Consider the following 17500-nt stretch of genomic DNA (forward strand, 5'->3'; position numbering starts at 1 on the left):
GGTGAGTGGTCAGATGCATGGCAGATGCACTTTAATGTGGATAAATGGATGCTTATCCACTTTGGTGGCAAGAACACGAAGGCAGATTACTACCTAAATGGAATCAATTTCGGTCAAGGGACAGTACCGAGAGATCTGGGGGTTCTTGTACACCACTCAATGAAGGTAAGCATGCAGGTACAGCAGGTAGTGAAGAAGGCTAATAGCATGCTGGCCTTCATAACAAGAGGGATCGAGTACAGAAGCAAAGAGGTTCTTCTGCAGGTGTACAGGGCCCTGGTGAGACCACACCTGGAGTACTGTGTGCAGTTCTGGTCTCCAAATTTGAGGAGAGACATTCCGGCTATTGAGGGAGTGCAGCGTAGGTTGACGAGGTCAATTCCTGGAATGGCGGGATTACCTTACACTGAAAGACTGGAGCGACTGGGCTCGTGTACCCTTGAGTTTAGAAGACTGAGAGGGGATCTGGTTGAGACATATAAGATTATCAAAGGATTGGACACTCTGGCGGCAGGAAACGTGAGTGCCGAAACAGAGGACACAGCTTAAAAATACGGGGTAGACCGTTTAGGACAGAGATGAGGAGAAACGTCTTCACCCAGAGAGTGGTGGCTGTGTGGAATGCTCTGCCCCAGAGGGCAGTGGAGGCCCAGTCTCTGGATTCATTGAAGAAAGAGTTGGACAGAGCTCTCAAGGATAGTGGAATCAAGGCTTATGGAGATAAGGCAGGAACAGGATACTGATTAAGGATGATCAGCCATGATCATATTGAATGGTGGTGCAGGCTCCAAGGGCAGAATGGCCAACTCCTGCACCTATTGTCTATTGCCCTCCTTTCCTGACTGCCAGCCGCAGACAGCGTGCAGCCCCAATCCCTTTCTTTCCCTCTTTCTTGCTGATTTTGGCAGCGCTCCGCTCTCCTCCCCTCCCTGTCTCCTGCCTGCAGCGGCAGCAAAAATAACCTGTCGCTGCATTGCGTGCGTGGCCCAACACGAGTGCAGAGGGGTGACTTGAGCAGCCCCTGCTGGCGGAAAAAGCCTACTGCACCTGGTATTCCCAGGCGGTCTCCCATCCAAGTACTAACCTGGCCTGAGTCTGCTTAGCTTCCGAGATCAGACGAGATCGGGCGTTTTCAGACTAGTATGGCCGTAGGCGCTGGCCCCTTCCTTTTCTCCCCACTTCAAGGCGTGCTGGCCAGCCACATTTTCTTTGCTGCTCTTTCTCTTGATCCCCTTTGTTTTTTTTTTCTCTCTTTTCTCTTTGCTCTTCCTCCTCCGTGCGTGCTTCCCTCCCTCCCTCCCTCCCTCCAGCTAGCCCTTGCCCACCAGGCTCCTGTCGTCTCCCACATCCCCACACAGGCCAACTGCAAGACCTCCCCCTGCTTCATAGGGCTGCAGCCTGCATTCTCTCATCCTTCCACACTCCTCCACGCCTCCATTTCGGAATGGCAGGCAGTGACCAGTGCGGTACCGCAGGGATCAGTACTGGGACCGCAGCTTTTTACAATATATGTTCATGATATAGAAGATGCTATTAGCAATAACATTAGCAAATTTGCTGATGATACTGAGCTGGGTGGCAGGGTGAAATGTGATGAGGATGTTAGGAGATTACCGGGTGACCTGGACAAGTTAGGTGAGTGGTCAGATGCATGGCAGATGCACTTTAATGTGGATAAATGGATGCTTATCCACTTTGGTGGCAAGAACACGAAGGCAGATTACTACCTAAATGGAATCAATTTCGGTCAAGGGACAGTACCGAGAGATCTGGGGGTTCTTGTACACCACTCAATGAAGGTAAGCATGCAGGTACAGCAGGTAGTGAAGAAGGCTAATAGCATGCTGGCCTTCATAACAAGAGGGATCGAGTACAGAAGCAAAGAGGTTCTTCTGCAGGTGTACAGGGCCCTGGTGAGACCACACCTGGAGTACTGTGTGCAGTTCTGGTCTCCAAATTTGAGGAGAGACATTCCGGCTATTGAGGGAGTGCAGCGTAGGTTGACGAGGTCAATTCCTGGAATGGCGGGATTACCTTACACTGAAAGACTGGAGCGACTGGGCTCGTGTACCCTTGAGTTTAGAAGACTGAGAGGGGATCTGGTTGAGACATATAAGATTATCAAAGGATTGGACACTCTGGCGGCAGGAAACGTGAGTGCCGAAACAGAGGACACAGCTTAAAAATACGGGGTAGACCGTTTAGGACAGAGATGAGGAGAAACGTCTTCACCCAGAGAGTGGTGGCTGTGTGGAATGCTCTGCCCCAGAGGGCAGTGGAGGCCCAGTCTCTGGATTCATTGAAGAAAGAGTTGGACAGAGCTCTCAAGGATAGTGGAATCAAGGCTTATGGAGATAAGGCAGGAACAGGATACTGATTAAGGATGATCAGCCATGATCATATTGAATGGTGGTGCAGGCTCCAAGGGCAGAATGGCCAACTCCTGCACCTATTGTCTATTGCCCTCCTTTCCTGACTGCCAGCCGCAGACAGCGTGCAGCCCCAATCCCTTTCTTTCCCTCTTTCTTGCTGATTTTGGCAGCGCTCCGCTCTCCTCCCCTCCCTGTCTCCTGCCTGCAGCGGCAGCAAAAATAACCTGTCGCTGCATTGCGTGCGTGGCCCAACACGAGTGCAGAGGGGTGACTTGAGCAGCCCCTGCTGGCGGAAAATGCCTACTGCACCTGGTATTCCCAGGCGGTCTCCCATCCAAGTACTAACCAGGCCTGAGTCTGCTTAGCTTCCGAGATCAGACGAGATCGGGCGTTTTCAGACTAGTATGGCCGTAGGCGCTGGCCCCTGCCTTTTCTCCCCACTTCAAGGCGTGCTGGCCAGCCACATTTTCTTTGCTGCTCTTTCTCTTGATCCCCTTTGTTTTTTTTTTCTCTCTTTTCTCTTTGCTCTTCCTCCTCCGTGCGTGCTTCCCTCCCTCCCTCCCTCCCTCCAGCTAGCCCTTGCCCACCAGGCTCCTGTCGTCTCCCACATCCCCACACAGGCCGACTGCAAGACCTCCCCCTGCTTCATAGGGCTGCAGCCTGCATTCTCTCATCCTTCCACACTCCTCCACGCCTCCATTTCGGAATGGCAGGCAGTGACCTGTGGGGTACCGCAGGGATCAGTACTGGGACCGCAGCTTTTTACAATATATGTTCATAATATAGAAGATGCTATTAGCAATAACATTAGCAAATTTGCTGATGATACTGAGCTGGGTGGCAGGGTGAAATGTGATGAGGATGTTAGGAGATTACCGGGTGACCTGGACAAGTTAGGTGAGTGGTCAGATGCATGGCAGATGCACTTTAATGTGGATAAATGGATGCTTATCCACTTTGGTGGCAAGAACAGGAAGGCAGATTACTACCTAAATGGAATCAATTTCGGTCAAGGGACAGTACCGAGAGATCTGGGGGTTCTTGTACACCACTCAATGAAGGTAAGCATGCAGGTACAGCAGGTAGTGAAGAAGGCTAATAGCATGCTGGCCTTCATAACAAGAGGGATCGAGTACAGAAGCAAAGAGGTTCTTCTGCAGGTGTACAGGGCCCTGGTGAGACCACACCTGGAGTACTGTGTGCAGTTCTGGTCTCCAAATTTGAGGAGAGACATTCCGGCTATTGAGGGAGTGCAGCGTAGGTTGACGAGGTCAATTCCTGGAATGGCGGGATTACCTTACACTGAAAGACTGGAGCGACTGGGCTCGTGTACCCTTGAGTTTAGAAGACTGAGAGGGGATCTGGTTGAGACATATAAGATTATCAAAGGATTGGACACTCTGGCGGCAGGAAACGTGAGTGCCGAAACAGAGGACACAGCTTAAAAATACGGGGTAGACCGTTTAGGACAGAGATGAGGAGAAACGTCTTCACCCAGAGAGTGGTGGCTGTGTGGAATGCTCTGCCCCAGAGGGCAGTGGAGGCCCAGTCTCTGGATTCATTGAAGAAAGAGTTGGACAGAGCTCTCAAGGATAGTGGAATCAAGGCTTATGGAGATAAGGCAGGAACAGGATACTGATTAAGGATGATCAGCCATGATCATATTGAATGGTGGTGCAGGCTCCAAGGGCAGAATGGCCAACTCCTGCACCTATTGTCTATTGCCCTCCTTTCCTGACTGCCAGCCGCAGACAGCGTGCAGCCCCAATCCCTTTCTTTCCCTCTTTCTTGCTGATTTTGGCAGCGCTCCGCTCTCCTCCCCTCCCTGTCTCCTGCCTGCAGCGGCAGCAAAAATAACCTGTCGCTGCATTGCGTGCGTGGCCCAACACGAGTGCAGAGGGGTGACTTGAGCAGCCCCTGCTGGCGGAAAAAGCCGACAGCACCTGGTATTCCCAGGCGCTCTCCCATCCAAGTACTAACCAGGCCTGAGTCTGCTTAACTTCCAAGATCAGACGAGATCGGGCGTTTTCAGACTAGTATGGCCATAGGCGCTGGCCCCTGCCTTTTCTCCCCACTTCAAGGCGTGCTGGCCAGCCACATTTTCTTTGCTGCTCTTTCTCTTGATCCCCTTTGTTTTTTTTTTCTCTCTTTTCTCTTTGCTCTTCCTCCTCCGTGCGTGCTTCCCTCCCTCCCTCCAGCTAGCCCTTGCCCACCAGGCTCCTGTCGTCTCCCACATCCCCACACAGGCCAACTGCAAGACCTCCCCCTGCTTCATAGGGCTGCAGCCTGCATTCTCTCATCCTTCCACATTCCTCCACGCCTCCATTTCGGAATGGCAGGCAGTGACCAGTGGGGTACCGCAGGGATCAGTACTGGGACCGCAGCTTTTTACAATATATGTTCATGATATAGAAGATGCTATTAGCAATAACATTAGCAAATTTGCTGATGATACTGAGCTGGGTGGCAGGGTGAAATGTGATGAGGATGTTAGGAGATTACCGGGTGACCTGGACAAGTTAGGTGAGTGGTCAGATGCATGGCAGATGCACTTTAATGTGGATAAATGGATGCTTATCCACTTTGGTGGCAAGAACACGAAGGCAGATTACTACCTAAATGGAATCAATTTCGGTCAAGGGACAGTACCGAGAGATCTGGGGGTTCTTGTACACCACTCAATGAAGGTAAGCATGCAGGTACAGCAGGTAGTGAAGAAGGCTAATAGCATGCTGGCCTTCATAACAAGAGGGATCGAGTACAGAAGCAAAGAGGTTCTTCTGCAGGTGTACAGGGCCCTGGTGAGACCACACCTGGAGTACTGTGTGCAGTTCTGGTCTCCAAATTTGAGGAGAGACATTCCGGCTATTGAGGGAGTGCAGCGTAGGTTGACGAGGTCAATTCCTGGAATGGCGGGATTACCTTACACTGAAAGACTGGAGCGACTGGGCTCGTGTACCCTTGAGTTTAGAAGACTGAGAGGGGATCTGGTTGAGACATATAAGATTATCAAAGGATTGGACACTCTGGCGGCAGGAAACGTGAGTGCCGAAACAGAGGACACAGCTTAAAAATACGGGGTAGACCGTTTAGGACAGAGATGAGGAGAAACGTCTTCACCCAGAGAGTGGTGGCTGTGTGGAATGCTCTGCCCCAGAGGGCAGTGGAGGCCCAGTCTCTGGATTCATTGAAGAAAGAGTTGGACAGAGCTCTCAAGGATAGTGGAATCAAGGCTTATGGAGATAAGGCAGGAACAGGATACTGATTAAGGATGATCAGCCATGATCATATTGAATGGTGGTGCAGGCTCCAAGGGCAGAATGGCCAACTCCTGCACCTATTGTCTATTGCCCTCCTTTCCTGACTGCCAGCCGCAGACAGCGTGCAGCCCCAATCCCTTTCTTTCCCTCTTTCTTGCTGATTTTGGCAGCGCTCCGCTCTCCTCCCCTCCCTGTCTCCTGCCTGCAGCGGCAGCAAAAATAACCTGTCGCTGCATTGCGTGCGTGGCCCAACACGAGTGCAGAGGGGTGACTTGAGCAGCCCCTGCTGGCGGAAAAAGCCGACAGCACCTGGTATTCCCAGGCGCTCTCCCATCCAAGTACTAACCAGGCCTGAGTCTGCTTAACTTCCAAGATCAGACGAGATCGGGCGTTTTCAGACTAGTATGGCCATAGGCGCTGGCCCCTGCCTTTTCTCCCCACTTCAAGGCGTGCTGGCCAGCCACATTTTCTTTGCTGCTCTTTCTCTTGATCCCCTTTGTTTTTTTTTTCTCTCTTTTCTCTTTGCTCTTCCTCCTCCGTGCGTGCTTCCCTCCCTCCCTCCAGCTAGCCCTTGCCCACCAGGCTCCTGTCGTCTCCCACATCCCCACACAGGCCAACTGCAAGACCTCCCCCTGCTTCATAGGGCTGCAGCCTGCATTCTCTCATCCTTCCACATTCCTCCACGCCTCCATTTCGGAATGGCAGGCAGTGACCAGTGGGGTACCGCAGGGATCAGTACTGGGACCGCAGCTTTTTACAATATATGTTCATGATATAGAAGATGCTATTAGCAATAACATTAGCAAATTTGCTGATGATACTGAGCTGGGTGGCAGGGTGAAATGTGATGAGGATGTTAGGAGATTACCGGGTGACCTGGACAAGTTAGGTGAGTGGTCAGATGCATGGCAGATGCACTTTAATGTGGATAAATGGATGCTTATCCACTTTGGTGGCAAGAACACGAAGGCAGATTACTACCTAAATGGAATCAATTTCGGTCAAGGGACAGTACCGAGAGATCTGGGGGTTCTTGTACACCACTCAATGAAGGTAAGCATGCAGGTACAGCAGGTAGTGAAGAAGGCTAATAGCATGCTGGCCTTCATAACAAGAGGGATCGAGTACAGAAGCAAAGAGGTTCTTCTGCAGGTGTACAGGGCCCTGGTGAGACCACACCTGGAGTACTGTGTGCAGTTCTGGTCTCCAAATTTGAGGAGAGACATTCCGGCTATTGAGGGAGTGCAGCGTAGGTTGACGAGGTCAATTCCTGGAATGGCGGGATTACCTTACACTGAAAGACTGGAGCGACTGGGCTCGTGTACCCTTGAGTTTAGAAGACTGAGAGGGGATCTGGTTGAGACATATAAGATTATCAAAGGATTGGACACTCTGGCGGCAGGAAACGTGAGTGCCGAAACAGAGGACACAGCTTAAAAATACGGGGTAGACCGTTTAGGACAGAGATGAGGAGAAACGTCTTCACCCAGAGAGTGGTGGCTGTGTGGAATGCTCTGCCCCAGAGGGCAGTGGAGGCCCAGTCTCTGGATTCATTGAAGAAAGAGTTGGACAGAGCTCTCAAGGATAGTGGAATCAAGGCTTATGGAGATAAGGCAGGAACAGGATACTGATTAAGGATGATCAGCCATGATCATATTGAATGGTGGTGCAGGCTCCAAGGGCAGAATGGCCAACTCCTGCACCTATTGTCTATTGCCCTCCTTTCCTGACTGCCAGCCGCAGACAGCGTGCAGCCCCAATCCCTTTCTTTCCCTCTTTCTTGCTGATTTTGGCAGCGCTCCGCTCTCCTCCCCTCCCTGTCTCCTGCCTGCAGCGGCAGCAAAAATAACCTGTCGCTGCATTGCGTGCGTGGCCCAACACGAGTGCAGAGGGGTGACTTGAGCAGCCCCTGCTGGCGGAAAAAGCCGACTGCACCTGGTATTCCCAGGCGGTCACCCATCCAAGTACTAATCAGGCCTGAGTCTGCTTAGCTTCCGAGATCAGACGAGATCGGGCGTTTTCAGACTAGTATGGCCGTAGGCGCTGGCCCCTGCCTTTTCTCCCCACTTCAAGGCGTGCTGGCCAGCCACATTTTCTTTGCTGCTCTTTCTCTTGATCCCCTTTGTTTTTTTTTTCTCTCTTTTCTCTTTGCTCTTCCTCCTCCGTGCGTGCTTCCCTCCCTCCCTCCCTCCCTCCCTCCAGCTAGCCCTTGCCCACCAGGCTCCTGTCGTCTCCCACATCCCCACACAGGCCAACTGCAAGACCTCCCCCTGCTTCATAGGGCTGCAGCCTGCATTCTCTCATCCTTCCACATTCCTCCACGCCTCCATTTCGGAATGGCAGGCAGTGACCAGTGGGGTACCGCAGGGATCAGTACTGGGACCGCAGCTTTTTACAATATATGTTCATGATATAGAAGATGCTATTAGCAATAACATTAGCAAATTTGCTGATGATACTGAGCTGGGTGGCAGGGTGAAATGTGATGAGGATGTTAGGAGATTACCGGGTGACCTGGACAAGTTAGGTGAGTGGTCAGATGCATGGCAGATGCACTTTAATGTGGATAAATGGATGCTTATCCACTTTGGTGGCAAGAACACGAAGGCAGATTACTACCTAAATGGAATCAATTTCGGTCAAGGGACAGTACCGAGAGATCTGGGGGTTCTTGTACACCACTCAATGAAGGTAAGCATGCAGGTACAGCAGGTAGTGAAGAAGGCTAATAGCATGCTGGCCTTCATAACAAGAGGGATCGAGTACAGAAGCAAAGAGGTTCTTCTGCAGGTGTACAGGGCCCTGGTGAGACCACACCTGGAGTACTGTGTGCAGTTCTGGTCTCCAAATTTGAGGAGAGACATTCCGGCTATTGAGGGAGTGCAGCGTAGGTTGACGAGGTCAATTCCTGGAATGGCGGGATTACCTTACACTGAAAGACTGGAGCGACTGGGCTCGTGTACCCTTGAGTTTAGAAGACTGAGAGGGGATCTGGTTGAGACATATAAGATTATCAAAGGATTGGACACTCTGGCGGCAGGAAACGTGAGTGCCGAAACAGAGGACACAGCTTAAAAATACGGGGTAGACCGTTTAGGACAGAGATGAGGAGAAACGTCTTCACCCAGAGAGTGGTGGCTGTGTGGAATGCTCTGCCCCAGAGGGCAGTGGAGGCCCAGTCTCTGGATTCATTGAAGAAAGAGTTGGACAGAGCTCTCAAGGATAGTGGAATCAAGGCTTATGGAGATAAGGCAGGAACAGGATACTGATTAAGGATGATCAGCCATGATCATATTGAATGGTGGTGCAGGCTCCAAGGGCAGAATGGCCAACTCCTGCACCTATTGTCTATTGCCCTCCTTTCCTGACTGCCAGCCGCAGACAGCGTGCAGCCCCAATCCCTTTCTTTCCCTCTTTCTTGCTGATTTTGGCAGCGCTCCGCTCTCCTCCCCTCCCTGTCTCCTGCCTGCAGCGGCAGCAAAAATAACCTGTCGCTGCATTGCGTGCGTGGCCCAACACGAGTGCAGAGGGGTGACTTGAGCAGCCCCTGCTGGCTGAAAAAGCCTACTGCAGCTGGTATTCCCAGGCCTTATCCCATCCAAGTACTAACCAGGCCTGAGTCTGCTTAGCTTCCGAGATCAGACGAGATCAGGCGTTTTCAGACTAGTATGGCCGTAGGCGCTGGCCCCTGCCTTTTCTCCCCACTTCAAGGCGTGCTGGCCAGCCACATTTTCTTTGCTGCTCTTTCTCTTGATCCCCTTTGTTTTTTTTTTCTCTCTTTTCTCTTTGCTCTTCCTCCTCCGTGCGTGCTTCCCTCACTCCCTCCCTCCCTCCAGCTAGCCCTTGCCCACCAGGCTCCTGTCGTCTCCCACATCCCCACACAGGCCAACTGCAAGACCTCCCCCTGCTTCATAGGGCTGCAGCCTGCATTCTCTCATCCTTCCACATTCCTCCACGCCTCCATTTCGGAATGGCAGGCAGTGACCAGTGGGGTACCGCAGGGATCAGCACTGGGACCGCAGCTTTTTACAATATATGTTCATGATATAGAAGATGCTATTAGCAATAACATTAGCAAATTTGCTGATGATACTGAGCTGGGTGGCAGGGTGAAATGTGATGAGGATGTTAGGAGATTACCGGGTGACCTGGACAAGTTAGGTGAGTGGTCAGATGCATGGCAGATGCACTTTAATGTGGATAAATGGATGCTTATCCACTTTGGTGGCAAGAACACGAAGGCAGATTACTACCTAAATGGAATCAATTTCGGTCAAGGGACAGTACCGAGAGATCTGGGGGTTCTTGTACACCACTCAATGAAGGTAAGCATGCAGGTACAGCAGGTAGTGAAGAAGGCTAATAGCATGCTGGCCTTCATAACAAGAGGGATCGAGTACAGAAGCAAAGAGGTTCTTCTGCAGGTGTACAGGGCCCTGGTGAGACCACACCTGGAGTACTGTGTGCAGTTCTGGTCTCCAAATTTGAGGAGAGACATTCCGGCTATTGAGGGAGTGCAGCGTAGGTTGACGAGGTCAATTCCTGGAATGGCGGGATTACCTTACACTGAAAGACTGGAGCGACTGGGCTCGTGTACCCTTGAGTTTAGAAGACTGAGAGGGGATCTGGTTGAGACATATAAGATTATCAAAGGATTGGACACTCTGGCGGCAGGAAACGTGAGTGCCGAAACAGAGGACACAGCTTAAAAATACGGGGTAGACGGTTTAGGACAGAGATGAGGAGAAACGTCTTCACCCAGAGAGTGGTGGCTGTGTGGAATGCTCTGCCCCAGAGGGCAGTGGAGGCCCAGTCTCTGGATTCATTGAAGAAAGAGTTGGACAGAGCTCTCAAGGATAGTGGAATCAAGGCTTATGGAGATAAGGCAGGAACAGGATACTGATTAAGGATGATCAGCCATGATCATATTGAATGGTGGTGCAGGCTCCAAGGGCAGAATGGCCAACTCCTGCACCTATTGTCTATTGCCCTCCTTTCCTGACTGCCAGCCGCAGACAGCGTGCAGCCCCAATCCCTTTCTTTCCCTCTTTCTTGCTGATTTTGGCAGCGCTCCGCTCTCCTCCCCTCCCTGTCTCCTGCCTGCAGCGGCAGCAAAAATAACCTGTCGCTGCATTGCGTGCGTGGCCCAACACGAGTGCAGAGGGGTGACTTGAGCAGCCCCTGCTGGCGGAAAAAGCCTACAGCACCTGGTATTCCCAGGCCTTATCCCATCCAAGTACTAACCAGGCCTGAGTCTGCTTAGCTTCCGAGATCAGACGAGATCGGGCGTTTTCAGACTAGTATGGCCGTAGGCGCTGGCCCCTGCCTTTTCTCCCCACTTCAAGGCGTGCTGGCCAGCCACATTTTCTTTGCTGCTCTTTCTCTTGATCCCCTTTGTTTTTTTTTTCTCTCTTTTCTCTTTGCTCTTCCTCCTCCGTGCGTGCTTCCCTCCCTCCCTCCCTCCCTCCAGCTAGCCCTTGCCCACCAGGCTCCTGTCATCTCCCACATCCCCACACAGGCCAACTGCAAGACCTCCCCCTGCTTCATAGGGCTGCAGCCTGCATTCTCTCATCCTTCCACACTCCTCCACGCCTCCATTTCGGAATGGCAGGCAGTGACCAGTGAGGTACCGCAGGGATCAGTACTGGGACCGCAGCTTTTTACAATATATGTTCATGATATAGAAGATGCTATTAGCAATAACATTAGCAAATTTGCTGATGATACTGAGCTGGGTGGCAGGGTGAAATGTGATGAGGATGTTAGGAGATTACCGGGTGACCTGGACAAGTTAGGTGAGTGGTCAGATGCATGGCAGATGCACTTTAATGTGGATAAATGGATGCTTATCCACTTTGGTGGCAAGAACACGAAGGCAGATTACTACCTAAATGGAATCAATTTCGGTCAAGGGACAGTACCGAGAGATCTGGGGGTTCTTGTACACCACTCAATGAAGGTAAGCATGCAGGTACAGCAGGTAGTGAAGAAGGCTAATAGCATGCTGGCCTTCATAACAAGAGGGATCGAGTACAGAAGCAAAGAGGTTCTTCTGCAGGTGTACAGGGCCCTGGTGAGACCACACCTGGAGTACTGTGTGCAGTTCTGGTCTCCAAATTTGAGGAGAGACATTCCGGCTATTGAGGGAGTGCAGCGTAGGTTGACGAGGTCAATTCCTGGAATGGCGGGATTACCTTACACTGAAAGACTGGAGCGACTGGGCTCGTGTACCCTTGAGTTTAGAAGACTGAGAGGGGATCTGGTTGAGACATATAAGATTATCAAAGGATTGGACACTCTGGCGGCAGGAAACGTGAGTGCCGAAACAGAGGACACAGCTTAAAAATACGGGGTAGACGGTTTAGGACAGAGATGAGGAGAAACGTCTTCACCCAGAGAGTGGTGGCTGTGTGGAATGCTCTGCCCCAGAGGGCAGTGGAGGCCCAGTCTCTGGATTCATTGAAGAAAGAGTTGGACAGAGCTCTCAAGGATAGTGGAATCAAGGCTTATGGAGATAAGGCAGGAACAGGATACTGATTAAGGATGATCAGCCATGATCATATTGAATGGTGGTGCAGGCTCCAAGGGCAGAATGGCCAACTCCTGCACCTATTGTCTATTGCCCTCCTTTCCTGACTGCCAGCCGCAGACAGCGTGCAGCCCCAATCCCTTTCTTTCCCTCTTTCTTGCTGATTTTGGCAGCGCTCCGCTCTCCTCCCCTCCCTGTCTCCTGCCTGCAGCGGCAGCAAAAATAACCTGTCGCTGCATTGCGTGCGTGGCCCAACACGAGTGCAGAGGGGTGACTTGAGCAGCCCCTGCTGGCGGAAAAAGCCTACAGCACCTGGTATTCCCAGGCCTTATCCCATCCAAGTACTAACCAGGCCTGAGTCTGCTTAGCTTCCGAGATCAGACGAGATCGGGCGTTTTCATACTAGTATGGCCGTAGGCGCTGGCCCCTGCCTTTTCTCCCCACTTCAAGGCGTGCTGGCCAGCCACATTTTCTTTGCTGCTCTTTCTCTTGATCCCCTTTGTTTTTTTTCTCTCTTTTCTCTTTGCTCTTCCTCCTCCGTGCGTGCTTCCCTCACTCCCTCCCTCCCTCCAGCTAGCCCTTGCCCACCAGGCTCCTGTCGTCTCCCACATCCCCACACAGGCCAACTGCAAGACCTCCCCCTGCTTCATAGGGCTGCAGCCTGCATTCTCTCATCCTTCCACATTCCTCCACGCCTCCATTTCGGAATGGCAGGCAGTGACCAGTGGGGTACCGCAGGGATCAGTACTGGGACCGCAGCTTTTTACAATATATGTTCATGATATAGAAGATGCTATTAGCAATAACATTAGCAAATTTGCTGATGATACTGAGCTGGGTGGCAGGGTGAAATGTGATGAGGATGTTAGGAGATTACCGGGTGACCTGGACAAGTTAGGTGAGTGGTCAGATGCATGGCAGATGCACTTTAATGTGGATAAATGGATGCTTATCCACTTTGGTGGCAAGAACACGAAGGCAGATTACTACCTAAATGGAATCAATTTCGGTCAAGGGACAGTACCGAGAGATCTGGGGGTTCTTGTACACCACTCAATGAAGGTAAGCATGCAGGTACAGCAGGTAGTGAAGAAGGCTAATAGCATGCTGGCCTTCATAACAAGAGGGATCGAGTACAGAAGCAAAGAGGTTCTTCTGCAGGTGTACAGGGCCCTGGTGAGACCACACCTGGAGTACTGTGTGCAGTTCTGGTCTGCAAATTTGAGGAGAGACATTCCGGCTATTGAGGGAGTGCAGCGTAGGTTGACGAGGTCAATTCCTGGAATGGCGGGATTACCTTACACTGAAAGACTGGAGCGACTGGGCTCGTGTACCCTTGAGTTTAGAAGACTGAGAGGGGATCTGGTTGAGACATATAAGATTATCAAAGGATTGGACACTCTGGCGGCAGGAAACGTGAGTGCCGAAACAGAGGACACAGCTTAAAAATACGGGGTAGACCGTTTAGGACAGAGATGAGGAGAAACGTCTTCACCCAGAGAGTGGTGGCTGTGTGGAATGCTCTGCCCCAGAGGGCAGTGGAGGCCCAGTCTCTGGATTCATTGAAGAAAGAGTTGGACAGAGCTCTCAAGGATAGTGGAATCAAGGCTTATGGAGATAAGGCAGGAACAGGATACTGATTAAGGATGATCAGCCATGATCATATTGAATGGTGGTGCAGGCTCCAAGGGCAGAATGGCCAACTCCTGCACCTATTGTCTATTGCCCTCCTTTCCTGACTGCCAGCCGCAGACAGCGTGCAGCCCCAATCCCTTTCTTTCCCTCTTTCTTGCTGATTTTGGCAGCGCTCCGCTCTCCTCCCCTCCCTGTCTCCTGCCTGCAGCGGCAGCAAAAATAACCTGTCGCTGCATTGCGTGCGTGGCCCAACACGAGTGCAGAGGGGTGACTTGAGCAGCCCCTGCTGGCGGAAAAAGCCTACTGCACCTGGTATTCCCAGGCGGTCTCCCATCCAAGTACTAACCAGGCCTGAGTCTGCTTAGCTTCCGAGATCAGACGAGATCAGGCGTTTTCAGACTAGTATGGCCATAGGCGCTGGCCCCTGCCTTTTCTCCCCACTTCAAGGCGTGCTGGCCAGCCACATTTTCTTTGCTGCTCTTTCTCTTGATCCCCTTTGTTTTTTTTTTCTCTCTTTTCTCTTTGCTCTTCCTCCTCCGTGCGTGCTTCCCTCCCTCCCTCCAGCTAGCCCTTGCCCACCAGGCTCCTGTCGTCTCCCACATCCCCACACAGGCCAACTGCAAGACCTCCCCCTGCTTCATAGGGCTGCAGCCTGCATTCTCTCATCCTTCCACACTCCTCCACGCCTCCATTTCGGAATGGCAGGCAGTGACCAGTGAGGTACCGCAGGGATCAGTACTGGGACCGCAGCTTTTTACAATATATGTTCATGATATAGAAGATGCTATTAGCAATAACATTAGCAAATTTGCTGATGATACTGAGCTGGGTGGCAGGGTGAAATGTGATGAGGATGTTAGGAGATTACCGGGTGACCTGGACAAGTTAGGTGAGTGGTCAGATGCATGGCAGATGCACTTTAATGTGGATAAATGGATGCTTATCCACTTTGGTGGCAAGAACACGAAGGCAGATTACTACCTAAATGGAATCAATTTCGGTCAAGGGACAGTACCGAGAGATCTGGGGGTTCTTGTACACCACTCAATGAAGGTAAGCATGCAGGTACAGCAGGTAGTGAAGAAGGCTAATAGCATGCTGGCCTTCATAACAAGAGGGATCGAGTACAGAAGCAAAGAGGTTCTTCTGCAGGTGTACAGGGCCCTGGTGAGACCACACCTGGAGTACTGTGTGCAGTTCTGGTCTCCAAATTTGAGGAGAGACATTCCGGCTATTGAGGGAGTGCAGCGTAGGTTGACGAGGTCAATTCCTGGAATGGCGGGATTACCTTACACTGAAAGACTGGAGCGACTGGGCTCGTGTACCCTTGAGTTTAGAAGACTGAGAGGGGATCTGGTTGAGACATATAAGATTATCAAAGGATTGGACACTCTGGCGGCAGGAAACGTGAGTGCCGAAACAGAGGACACAGCTTAAAAATACGGGGTAGACGGTTTAGGACAGAGATGAGGAGAAACGTCTTCACCCAGAGAGTGGTGGCTGTGTGGAATGCTCTGCCCCAGAGGGCAGTGGAGGCCCAGTCTCTGGATTCATTGAAGAAAGAGTTGGACAGAGCTCTCAAGGATAGTGGAATCAAGGCTTATGGAGATAAGGCAGGAACAGGATACTGATTAAGGATGATCAGCCATGATCATATTGAATGGTGGTGCAGGCTCCAAGGGCAGAATGGCCAACTCCTGCACCTATTGTCTATTGCCCTCCTTTCCTGACTGCCAGCCGCAGACAGCGTGCAGCCCCAATCCCTTTCTTTCCCTCTTTCTTGCTGATTTTGGCAGCGCTCCGCTCTCCTCCCCTCCCTGTCTCCTGCCTGCAGCGGCAGCAAAAATAACCTGTCGCTGCATTGCGTGCGTGGCCCAACACGAGTGCAGAGGGGTGACTTGAGCAGCCCCTGCTGGCGGAAAAAGCCTACAGCACCTGGTATTCCCAGGCCTTATCCCATCCAAGTACTAACCAGGCCTGAGTCTGCTTAGCTTCCGAGATCAGACGAGATCGGGCGTTTTCAGACTAGTATGGCCGTAGGCGCTGGCCCCTGCCTTTTCTCCCCACTTCAAGGCGTGCTGGCCAGCCACATTTTCTTTGCTGCTCTTTCTCTTGATCCCCTTTGTTTTTTTTCTCTCTTTTCTCTTTGCTCTTCCTCCTCCGTGCGTGCTTCCCTCACTCCCTCCCTCCCTCCAGCTAGCCCTTGCCCACCAGGCTCCTGTCGTCTCCCACATCCCCACACAGGCCAACTGCAAGACCTCCCCCTGCTTCATAGGGCTGCAGCCTGCATTCTCTCATCCTTCCACATTCCTCCACGCCTCCATTTCGGAATGGCAGGCAGTGACCAGTGGGGTACCGCAGGGATCAGTACTGGGACCGCAGCTTTTTACAATATATGTTCATGATATAGAAGATGCTATTAGCAATAACATTAGCAAATTTGCTGATGATACTGAGCTGGGTGGCAGGGTGAAATGTGATGAGGATGTTAGGAGATTACCGGGTGACCTGGACAAGTTAGGTGAGTGGTCAGATGCATGGCAGATGCACTTTAATGTGGATAAATGGATGCTTATCCACTTTGGTGGCAAGAACACGAAGGCAGATTACTACCTAAATGGAATCAATTTCGGTCAAGGGACAGTACCGAGAGATCTGGGGGTTCTTGTACACCACTCAATGAAGGTAAGCATGCAGGTACAGCAGGTAGTGAAGAAGGCTAATAGCATGCTGGCCTTCATAACAAGAGGGATCGAGTACAGAAGCAAAGAGGTTCTTCTGCAGGTGTACAGGGCCCTGGTGAGACCACACCTGGAGTACTGTGTGCAGTTCTGGTCTGCAAATTTGAGGAGAGACATTCCGGCTATTGAGGGAGTGCAGCGTAGGTTGACGAGGTCAATTCCTGGAATGGCGGGATTACCTTACACTGAAAGACTGGAGCGACTGGGCTCGTGTACCCTTGAGTTTAGAAGACTGAGAGGGGATCTGGTTGAGACATATAAGATTATCAAAGGATTGGACACTCTGGCGGCAGGAAACGTGAGTGCCGAAACAGAGGACACAGCTTAAAAATACGGGGTAGACCGTTTAGGACAGAGATGAGGAGAAACGTCTTCACCCAGAGAGTGGTGGCTGTGTGGAATGCTCTGCCCCAGAGGGCAGTGGAGGCCCAGTCTCTGGATTCATTGAAGAAAGAGTTGGACAGAGCTCTCAAGGATAGTGGAATCAAGGCTTATGGAGATAAGGCAGGAACAGGATACTGATTAAGGATGATCAGCCATGATCATATTGAATGGTGGTGCAGGCTCCAAGGGCAGAATGGCCAACTCCTGCACCTATTGTCTATTGCCCTCCTTTCCTGACTGCCAGCCGCAGACAGCGTGCAGCCCCAATCCCTTTCTTTCCCTCTTTCTTGCTGATTTTGGCAGCGCTCCGCTCTCCTCCCCTCCCTGTCTCCTGCCTGCAGCGGCAGCAAAAATAACCTGTCGCTGCATTGCGTGCGTGGCCCAACACGAGTGCAGAGGGGTGACTTGAGCAGCCCCTGCTGGCGGAAAAAGCCTACTGCACCTGGTATTCCCAGGCGGTCTCCCATCCAAGTACTAACCAGGCCTGAGTCTGCTTAGCTTCCGAGATCAGACGAGATCAGGCGTTTTCAGACTAGTATGGCCATAGGCGCTGGACCCTGCCTTTTCTCCCCACTTCAA

At 51.6% G+C, this 17500-nt stretch overlaps 10 non-coding genes and 1 pseudogene across 10 annotated transcripts; all 11 read right to left on the minus strand.

Moving 5' to 3' along the window:
• Positions 1 to 1035: 1035 nt before the first annotated feature.
• LOC140475860 (5S ribosomal RNA) lies at positions 1036 to 1154 on the minus strand. The gene has a single exon (XR_011960345.1). It is a non-coding gene; the product is annotated as a 5S ribosomal RNA (ribosomal RNA).
• Positions 1155 to 2669: 1515 nt separating this feature from the next.
• Positions 2670 to 2788, minus strand: LOC140475726 (5S ribosomal RNA). The gene has a single exon (XR_011960218.1). It is a non-coding gene; the product is annotated as a 5S ribosomal RNA (ribosomal RNA).
• Positions 2789 to 4303: 1515 nt separating this feature from the next.
• On the minus strand, positions 4304 to 4422 carry LOC140470510 (5S ribosomal RNA). Its single transcript, XR_011956503.1, has one exon. It is a non-coding gene; the product is annotated as a 5S ribosomal RNA (ribosomal RNA).
• Positions 4423 to 5929: 1507 nt separating this feature from the next.
• On the minus strand, positions 5930 to 6048 carry LOC140470517 (5S ribosomal RNA). The gene has a single exon (XR_011956504.1). It is a non-coding gene; the product is annotated as a 5S ribosomal RNA (ribosomal RNA).
• A 1507-nt stretch (positions 6049 to 7555) lies between these two features.
• LOC140468130 (5S ribosomal RNA) lies at positions 7556 to 7674 on the minus strand. The gene has a single exon (XR_011955599.1). It is a non-coding gene; the product is annotated as a 5S ribosomal RNA (ribosomal RNA).
• A 1519-nt stretch (positions 7675 to 9193) lies between these two features.
• Positions 9194 to 9312, minus strand: LOC140472259 (5S ribosomal RNA; annotated as a pseudogene).
• A 1515-nt stretch (positions 9313 to 10827) lies between these two features.
• Positions 10828 to 10946, minus strand: LOC140470745 (5S ribosomal RNA). The gene has a single exon (XR_011956655.1). It is a non-coding gene; the product is annotated as a 5S ribosomal RNA (ribosomal RNA).
• A 1515-nt stretch (positions 10947 to 12461) lies between these two features.
• On the minus strand, positions 12462 to 12580 carry LOC140471243 (5S ribosomal RNA). Its single transcript, XR_011956933.1, has one exon. It is a non-coding gene; the product is annotated as a 5S ribosomal RNA (ribosomal RNA).
• Positions 12581 to 14093: 1513 nt separating this feature from the next.
• On the minus strand, positions 14094 to 14212 carry LOC140468690 (5S ribosomal RNA). The gene has a single exon (XR_011955801.1). It is a non-coding gene; the product is annotated as a 5S ribosomal RNA (ribosomal RNA).
• Positions 14213 to 15719: 1507 nt separating this feature from the next.
• Positions 15720 to 15838, minus strand: LOC140470751 (5S ribosomal RNA). Its single transcript, XR_011956656.1, has one exon. It is a non-coding gene; the product is annotated as a 5S ribosomal RNA (ribosomal RNA).
• A 1513-nt stretch (positions 15839 to 17351) lies between these two features.
• LOC140468699 (5S ribosomal RNA) lies at positions 17352 to 17470 on the minus strand. Its single transcript, XR_011955808.1, has one exon. It is a non-coding gene; the product is annotated as a 5S ribosomal RNA (ribosomal RNA).
• Positions 17471 to 17500: the final 30 nt, after the last annotated feature.

The sequence above is a fragment of the Chiloscyllium punctatum genome, chromosome 3 (genome assembly GCF_047496795.1).
Source record: "Chiloscyllium punctatum isolate Juve2018m chromosome 3, sChiPun1.3, whole genome shotgun sequence".
NCBI lineage: Eukaryota > Metazoa > Chordata > Chondrichthyes > Orectolobiformes > Hemiscylliidae > Chiloscyllium > Chiloscyllium punctatum.